Below are 10,166 nucleotides of genomic sequence, written 5' to 3' on the forward strand. Positions count from 1 at the left end.
TCCTTCAATGACCCACTTTCAATAATTGATATAACCACATAGAATATGGGGAATGAAAGAACAAACTTAAAACCATAATAAATCAAGTAACTCTACAGACATGGAAAGAAGACTCACCTCAATAACAAATACATTTTCCTCAAGTGCACATGAGGTGTTGTGCTGGTTAGTATTTTTGTCAACTTGACACAGTCAGGGTTATTTTAGAAGAGGCAACTTCAATTAAGAAAATTCCTCCTTCAGATTGGCCTCTAGTCAAGTCTATGAGACATTTTCTTGATTAATGATTGATGTGAAAGGGCCCAGCCCATGTGGTGCCACCCCTGGGCAAGTGGTCCTGAGTTGTATAAGAAAGCAAGCTGAACCAACCACAAGGAGCAAGCTATCAGCAGCACTCCTCCATGGTTCTGCTTCAGTTCCTGTCTCCAGGTTTCAACCTTGACCTCCCTCAACGATAGGCTGTGATCTTGGACACAAGAGTCAAATAAACTCTTTCCTCACAAAGTTGTTTTGTTAATGGTGTGTATTACAACAATAAAGGACAAACCAGGAGAGGTATTTTCTAGGGTAGACTACATATTAGCCAATAAATTAAGTCTGAATTTACAAAGGCACAGCACACAAAGTAGGTTCTCAGACTACAATGGGATGAATTTAAGAATTAGTATCAGAAGTATCAGCAAAATGGTGGTTGTGCATGCCTTTAATCCCAGCACTCAGGAGGAAGAAGCAGGTGGATCTATGAGTTCGAGGCCAGCCTGTTCTACAGAGTGAATTCTGGGACAGTCAAAGCTACACAGACAAATCCTGTCTCAAAAAAAGAAGTATGAGTGAGTTATTCACAAATTTATGGGAATTAAACAATGGTCTATAACAACCAATAGATCAAAAAATGATAAAGAAAACAAAAAATAGAGAATACAAAATGAAAACATACCATATCAAAACTTCTAGGACTCAGCAAAAATAACTGTTTAAGTGGAAATTTGTAGATACAAATGTTTGTATTAAACAAATTGGAGGGATCTGGACATGGTGACATCCACCTATGGTCACAAAACTTGAGCAGAGAAAAGAAAAAGTCTGTTTGCAGATACTGTAATCTTATCTGTGTAAATATTAAAAATTCTAACACAAAATCCCTTTTAGGAGCACTAATGTACATAGTAAAGTATAAGGAAACATTGCTGCAGGTTCTATCCACTAATAATGAGCAATTTAAAAGAGAAATTATAAAAATAACCTCATTTGTAATACCACCAAAATAATATTTAAGAATTAACTAAGGGGTGAAAAATTATACAACAAGAACTAAAAACAATGCTGAAATCAAGAAAACCAAAGTAAATGGAAGTATATTTCATATTTGTGGATTGAAAACCATCTTATTAATAAGTTCATACTAACCAAAGTGATTTACAGATTCAATGTAATCCCTGTGAAATCTCAATGACATTTTTTGCAGAAATAGAAACATATCTCAAAATTCATTTGAAACTTCTAGAGATCTCACATATCCAAAATTATGTTTACAAAGAAGAGCAAAACTAGAGGACCCAGAATTCCCTGGCTTTAAAACTTACTAGAAAGCTACAGTAGTCAAAAGTATGCTGCTGGTGTAATACATATAGAAGACATACAGACTGAGCACAATAGAAATCTTATAAGCAAACATTCACACAATATAGTCAAATGAGTCTTAATAGGGTATTTAAGCCATTCAGCAAGGATGATCTGCTCAACAGAACATACTAGAAAATGAATACACATATTTGTTAAACTATGATCCTTGAACTAACAATGTATTAACAAACTCAAAATGAATGAAAGACCTCAAAGTGAAAGACCTAAAGTTGTAAACTACCTAGCAAACCACACAAGTACTAGATTTAATGAGAATTTAAAATTGTTTTCCATATCAAAAAATTTTGAGACTCAAAAGGCAACCTAAATAATTGGATAAAATGTTTTCAATTCACAGATGTTAGATTGACATTTCTCCAAGGCAGACATACAAATGGTCAATAAGCACATTCAAAAATGTTGGATATCACAAATTATTATGAAGTGTAAATGAAACTACACTGGATACCAAACCCATTAGCATGTCTTCAATCACACACAAAGAAACAGGAAATACATTTTGCTGATGACGTATAGCTATTGGAACTCTAGTGCACTATTGGTAGGATTATAACTTGGTGGAGCAACTGTAGGAAATATGGCAATTCTCCAGTGAATTAAAAGGAAAATTATGTTCTTGTGTCATTCTGTTACTGTGATAAAACATTCTGATAAAAAAAGCAACACGGGGAGGGAAAGACTCATTTGGCTTACACTTCCAGGTCACGATGCAGCACTTTGGGAAGTCAGTACAGGAAATCAAGGCAGGAAACATGGAGGATCACTGTTTTCTGCCTTGCTCTCTGCCTTGCTCTCTGGCTTGCCCAGGTTCATCTAGTTTCTTTAAACTGTCCAAGCACATTTGCTCAAGGAATGGTACTGCCTACAGTGGGCTGGGCTCTCCTATATTAATTAACAAGTAAGGCAGTCTCTCACTACAAGTCCACAGATCAATTTAATAATGGCCATTACTCAGAGGAGACTGTTTTTTCCCTTAGGTGAGTCTAGGCTATGTCTAACAATTAACACTCAGATACCCTATAATCTGGAAATTTTACTTTCAGGTGTACATTTGAAATAATTAAAACCAGAACCTCTAAGATATCATTTTATACCCATATTCACAGTAGCACTATTCAAAATAGCTAAAATATAGAAGTTATCCAGTATTTATTGACAGATGAGTTGATGAGAAAAATGTGATCTGTAGAATGGACTATTATTCAGTTTTCAAAAGGGAGGAACTGCTGCAATATGTTGCAACATGAATAAACCTTCAGGATATCATAGAAAATGAAATAAGCTAGTCATACACAGAAAGACAAATGTTGTGTGGTTTTACTTGTGATGAATAGTTCAAGTAGTCATCATCATAGGTCCAGAACATAGAATTCTAGTCTTCAAGGACCAGATGAAAAGAGTGGTGGCGATGGATATTGAGGATGGCTGCACAAAGGCATGCACTTTTCTAAACATTCATGAACTCTACAATGGACTGTGTACTTTCAAATGGTTAGGATGGCAAATGCTGTGTGTAATTTTGTACAAGAAAAGATGAGGACAAAAGGAACACGTTAATCATAACCGTGATGTGGGTAGCACTTACATAGCCTTGTTGGGTGCTAGGCAATGTTCCAAGTTCTCTCTGTGCATTAACTCACATTTGGAAAATAATATCCAGTAATTTTCCCATGTCAATTTGTTTTGTACTTCACCTGGGGGTCTTGTTAAAATGCACATTAAAATGCAGTGGGTATTGGCTAGTCCATGAAATTCTCTGTGAGATGCCAGTTTGTGTACCACACTTTAAGGAACCAGGGCTAACTATTCCATGACAAGTGAGTCCAGACCAAAATTGTCACTCAGATAATCAGAGATGAGGCCCAGTGCTATTTCTGTTCCACAACTGTGATCTACAGAGATGTTTTTTTTCTCTCCTGATGCTGTTTTTGATAGATGGTGACTCAGCAGACTTAATTACTAGTTGCCAGTTTCAGAGAATAGGGTTACTGTTCAGCAGAAGGCAGAAAGCACCCTATTGTGAAACACAACTAATGAGGATTGCAATGGAGTCAGAACTAGTTTGAAAATAGATTGTTTATTAGGAAGTACTCACACGATGGAGCCAGTCCTGTACAACCAGGCGGGAGAGGGAACAGAGAGAAACGCATACATGTGACCCTCATATTTAAAGCCTTGCTGTGTCACTCTGACCACGCCCAAGTGTTTCTGGTCAGCATCACCTGTGCCAGCCCCCATTTTCTCCTACGGCACCCTCTTTTCATAGTCACTTCTCCACTCCATGAGCAGCGCTGGATACAAGTAGTTGTGTAGGTCCTACAGATTTGATGTCATGATTCAGGACTGAACATTTAAAAACGAATGTCTTGAGGTGGATTAGGCAGCATCTGTGTGCCCCATCTGAGGAGATGTGAGAAGAAAATGGATAAGTGAATAAACTTGTTTGAAAAAAATGAGTGGACAGTAAAGGAAAGTGGAAAGTTAATGGAGAAAAGGTCCAAGTTCTGTCTGTAGTGTGTTTAGGAATAATTGCTATCTGTAATAAAGGAAGCACCAGTATGCAATTCATTCTCCCTGGCTGGTAGCAAACCAGAGCTGCTAAAAACTCCTGAGTCATGCATGGCTGTATGGAAGGAGCCTGCTCTTTATTCATTTGCTTCATTTTGCAGATTCAGCTGTATCAGCCTGTGTATTCACTGGCTGTCCCAATTTGGGGTAGGTTGTGCTGATGAGGATAGATTTCTGAGTTAGCTAGCTTCTCATGTTTTAAGGAATACTGTACACTATTGAATCAAGACTGTATGTGACCCTTTTCATTCTGTGATAGCCAAAGTGTGGTGATCAGATGAGGTAAACTACCTGGTACATAGAACACACAAAATCTTTTCATTTTTACCTGATTTCAGTTTAAATAGATAATGCTGAGCTATCCAGGCATACACTTTAGTTCTTTTTATTTTCCTTTATTTTTAAAACAAGGTGTAACTTGTATACATACAATAACATATATTTGAAGTATGTGGTTTAAATTCTTGTAGTATGTGTTATATATAGATTTGTGTGTGTGCATTCTATAGGCTTTTGAAAATATTCATCGCTTCCTATAGATATATTCACATACCAGTAGATAATAATGGGATTGACCAGTAGGAAATTAATCAAATTGCACTACTTCTTTCCTCATTACTGTCATAAGAGCACTTCTATAAGTAATCTCTTAGTTGTTCTTTATGTGCCTGTGAGAGTTTATGTTTGTCAGTTTTCTATTACTATGACAAAATATCTGATAAACTCAACTTACAACAGTGAATGAGAGGTGATTTGGACTTAGGGTTTTGGATGTTTCAGTCTATGTTTGGTTGGCCCCATTGCTTTGAAGTATGTATTGAGGTAGCATCTCATGGCATGGAATGAATCCCAAAGAAAAGTATTCACCTCATGGATGGGACATGAAAGTGAAAGAAACCAGGGCTCCACCAGAGGATATGACATGATACCTACAACTTCTCACCAATCCTTACTTTCAAAATCCCCCATTCCCTCTCAGTAATGTAACCTCAGAGCAGCAAGCCTTTAATCAAGGGCTTTAGTAGCCACCTCAGACCTAAAATCTAACATTCTCACTGCCTTGGCTATTGTATTTTCACATTATTGATGCATAACAAATTAACTCAAAGGCCTCTAGGTATACAACTATAATATTTATTTGTCATGGAACTGAAGAGTTACATAAGCATTGGCTGATCTAAACTGGACTCAGGAGGACAACTATGCTAGACTTGACTGGATTTCGTATACATTTTATCTAGAGTTTCTAAAAATCTAAACTGAGTTTAGCTCAAGGATATTCTACTCTGCTGCACATATCCAAAGTACAGTCATGTCTTTCTTGCAGTACTGGCAAAGGATAAAATAATAGACTTGTCATATTTATTTCATTCTCTTGGGCAAAGCAATTACTTGGATGAAACCACAACTGAGGAGAAGTAAACTCTTGCTCCTGATGGAACAAGGTACAGATTAAAAGAAGGAATACTGTAGTTGTTAACACCATGTGACAACCTTGCTAAGAGGTGATGGTTTCCACCTCTCACAGAGCACCACAGCCTAGCACCATATCCAGGTCCTTTGTGACATGCAAAAAAATGTCAAGGCCCAGGAGACAGAGAATTTACACATACTTAATTGCCCTGGTAAAACAGTTGTTGCTTACGTCTCCTTTTGTCCTGTGAACCTTCAGAGCAAGGATAGAAATGCACTGAAGTGACATCCACCATGTGGACTTAGGACCACAGCTATTTTGCAAAAATGTGGTTGAAGAAAACAGTTTTTCTCTTTTCTCCCTGGGAAGATGCCAGAAAATCCCACTGAGGTTACACCACCTTCCCTTGTTCCATTAACAGATCTTGAACATGAATTAGACCTAAATTATATATTTTACTTTTCATAATTACCCTGCAGTTAATGGCCTTCAGAAAGATATCACATTTAGAGCAACTGTTTCCTTCTTAATTATCTTCTTACTTTATTTCATTTTAGCATAATAATTTTCTCACAATAAGACTCACTAAATAAATAAACTGTAAAAATTGATATCTTGCCATTATAGTAATAGTTACAAGGAAACACAAATGAAATTAACTTATGTAGTAGCGTTTGGTTGGAGTGCATTACATTGCTACAAATCTGTATTGAACACCATTTTGGATAAACATAAAATGTTTTGCATTACGTATTTAGATTTAGACAGAATGAAGAGGTCCCATCTTTGAACTTTTCTGTGTTAGGCATGTGTGGTATATAGTCTTTCTTTGGCCCTAAAGGTGTTTTTTTATCCTAAAAGTTTGTTTTGAGGACGTTTGGATTCAATATATCTCTGCGCCTCACCAGTTTGAAAATTTGGTGAAGAAAATGATAGAAGAGAGTGAAGGAAGTATATAAGAACCAGGAGATAGGATGAATAGCTGCAAATACCATTCTCCAGACTGAGTATGTATTTTACAGTCATCAACTCACAACTCTTGTTACTTGCTCTGGGTTTCACAGACCCTAGCAATGTCAGTCAAAGAAGCAGGAGAGGTTCATGGAGCCCTCCATTTTACCTCTGAACTATTGGATGATGAGAGATTCTGGGAGAGGAAGAATCATTGTCTTTAGTTTATATGCACTGCTGAGCACACCAGACTCCAACAGATAGCTGCAAATCCATGGTAACACAATCAGCTCTGATTTATCTCAATGGGCCACCAAACAAAATAAACCGACATAGACATGAGTGAGAGATTTGTGGGAATTGTGTGCATGAGAATGTATGGTATGCATGGCATACATATGTGAAATTGTCTAATGAAAAATTTAATAAAAAATGCCTATTTAAGCCTTTGAAAGAACAACAAGAGAGAGAGAGAGAGAGAGAGAGAGAGAGCAAAAATGAATGAATCTTCCATACATTATTCCATCACACCCCTATTCATATCTTCTCTTTGTCACTTGGGAAGAACTTAGTGGCATAATATTGGGGTACACAGTGTATACATTACTATAAAATAATAAATTTTATGAAAACTGCTATTGTATAATTAATATGTATTTTTGTCTGTGGGTGTCCCTTCTATGTCTTATTTTTCTTATTTAATTATTATTCATAATCATAAACTTAACTCTGTAATTCAGTTAGACTTGGAGGATACTGAGGAAAATATGTAACCAAAGGAACTTCAGTGAGAGCAGAGGTTATGGGGTATTGCAAGCAAATGGTATGGGGATGCTCTCCTGATATACAGAAGGAATGGTCTGTTGAGTAAGACACCTGCAAGTAAAAAATATTAGAGTTGTCCAGAGTCAGCAATGGTGATCTTCTGGTGGGTCTTGCCATTCATGAATCCAAAATGCTCCATGGCTTCCACAATGTTTATGCCTTCTTTCACCAAAGACCACATATTTACCATCCAACCACTCAGTCTTTGAAGTGTAGATAAAAATGGGAACCATTGAAGATTGGTCCAGCATTTTCTATGGGCAGGATTGAAGGACCTGTATGCTTCAGGTGAAGTTCTCATCCTTAAATTTCTCCACATAAATGGACCTGCTGCCAGTGCCATTATGGCATGTGAAGACACCTCCCTGACACACGAATTCTGGAATAATTCAGTGAAAGGAGGAACCCTTATATCTAGATCCCTTCTCTCCAGTGCTAGAGCATGAAAGTTTTCTGATGTCTTTGGAAATTTATCTGCAGACAACTCAAAGGAGATGGCCCCCAAGGGCTTGCCATCGGCCTTGATGTCAAAGAACACGGTGAGGCTGACTATGGATGCAGCAAGTGATGACAGGGGACAGCAGCATCTGCAATGCCTCCTTCTATATCTTAAGATAGAATACATCATAATATGCCTAAATGAAGTAAATGGAACTTTTAGTTTTAGACAAAAATGAGTAAACACATTTCACAATGTGTTTAAAAACTCTGAAAGAATTAAATAAGGCAAGCACAAGACAACAAAAATAAGAGAACAAGGGCTTGTCTATAAGCCATGAGGTTTGAGGTATGAAATCTTTGTTTTCTATATATCATAGTACAGGTGCCAGAGAGGCTCATGAACCAGAAATAACAAACATATAGTAACCAAATAAAAAACAAAACACTAAGACAAGATAGATAGGTAAGCTTTCTTTCCCTCCACAAATCATTGAGAAAATAAAGTTTCCCTCAAGGCCAAGCCTTTTCGGAAGCACAAGTACTACTCCATTTGAACACTCACCAAAACATGTGCACTCCATGATTTGATTGTGCATGGTAGTCAATAACAGGACTGTGTGGCCATGACCGCTACTACAGTTTTGAAACAACAGTAACTGGCAGGTTGGTGGGTATCCATAGAGCCCGTGTACCAGTAAATTCCTGATTACCATTCCAGACAAGCAATAATGAGGTATAACTATCCATTAGCATCCTGCCCAAGCTGTTATATGGCAATGTTTCTTTTCCTGATCAGCTGATAATTGCAGAGAATTAGGTATGCAAACAGAGATGTCTATAATCATGGAAGTAATGAATAGCAAGAAGTAAATAACAACCAGAGGTGAACTCTTCAAATTGTCCAGGATAAAATTAAAAATCATCTATAATATCAGGAACTATGAACGTTTCAATTAGAATGATAGATGAGGATGAATAGATGCTAACACCAGGATGACACAGATGTCATAATTATTTGACAGCCATTTTAATGCAAGCATTGTAAAATGCTATTATGAATAATCACTATTTTGAAACAAAAATTCTCAGCAAAGAAAACGAAGACACGAAGGAAAATTTAATAAAAATTCTAGAATTAAAGGAATAATTTTTAAAAGGTTTTTAAAGCTTACAATAGGAGAATGGGGATTATAGAAAAAATATTTAGCAAAGGTAAACCAAAAGTAACAAAATCATTATCTGAACAATACAGAAAATACAGACATATGGTACAATAAAAAACCTAAAAGCAATATTATTAGAAACTCAGAGGGGAAGAAAAGAAAGTGTGAGATTGAAAAAGTATTCAGAAAAATAATGATTGAAAATGTCCTGAATTTGGTGGAAGGCATAAGTAAAGACAAAAAAAACCCTGCATTTCAAAATAAGCTAGAAAGAAATGATATGTCTTCCACAGAGGAAAAGTAAACTTAAGTAACAGCATATTTCTTATCACAAATCAGAGATACCACAAGAAGATGATGTAGCATTTTCCGTGTGCTGAAAGAATTGTCTAACCATGTTATGGCTTGGCCCTTTAGTGTCATATGTCGTCTAGCCAAAGGCTAGATCATTAGTCTGAGGATCTATTGGAAAGAGAAGGAACATCTAGGTGGTCAGGCTTTTCAAAAAGTCATTAAGGATATGCCATTGTAGAAGATACTGAACCCCAAGCCTAATTATGCCTCTCCCTTTGCTTCCTGGCTGTAATTAGGTAAGCAGCTTTGCTGTGCCATACACTCCCTGCCATCATCCTCTGCCTCACCTGGGCCATAAAGCCATGAAGCCAGTTACCTGTAGACTAAAACATCTGAAGCCATGAGCTAAAATAAACCTTTCTACCTGTAAGTTGATTTTCTCAAGGGTTTGTTCACAGCAATGGAAAGCTAATAAAAGAGAAGAGAGAGAAGAGGCCCCATGAATAAAATAAAACAAAGACTTTCTCAGGCTCTTTTTGGAAAACCAAAAAATACATTGCAGTTGGTGCCACCTTAAAAAAGAAAGTGTTTTAAACAGAAATAAGTGGTCACTGAAGGAATTGTACAGTAAAAGGAATAAATGCAGGACAACAGAGTGGAGAAATGTGTGGGTTCATGCACTATAGTCAGTACCTTTTAGATGCTGATGGCGTGATTACCTTAAATTGCCTCAATTTATGGAGAAGAATTACTTAAAAACATTAAATTACAATAAAGTGAAGAGGATAAAATGGTTTTAATTTGAAATGTTAAAGTACTGGTACTAATAAAAATTATAATATCCTCATTCCTTGATGAAAACAGTT

General features: G+C 36.6%; 1 pseudogene; it reads right to left on the bottom strand.

The window, feature by feature from the left end:
* Window positions 1-7,469: 7,469 nt before the first annotated feature.
* LOC118239393 lies at window positions 7,470-8,027 on the bottom strand (annotated as a pseudogene).
* Between the last annotated feature and the right edge of the window lie 2,139 nt (window positions 8,028-10,166).

This window comes from Cricetulus griseus, chromosome X, assembly GCF_003668045.3.
Source record: "Cricetulus griseus strain 17A/GY chromosome X, alternate assembly CriGri-PICRH-1.0, whole genome shotgun sequence".
NCBI classification, from domain to species: Eukaryota; Metazoa; Chordata; class Mammalia; order Rodentia; family Cricetidae; genus Cricetulus; species Cricetulus griseus.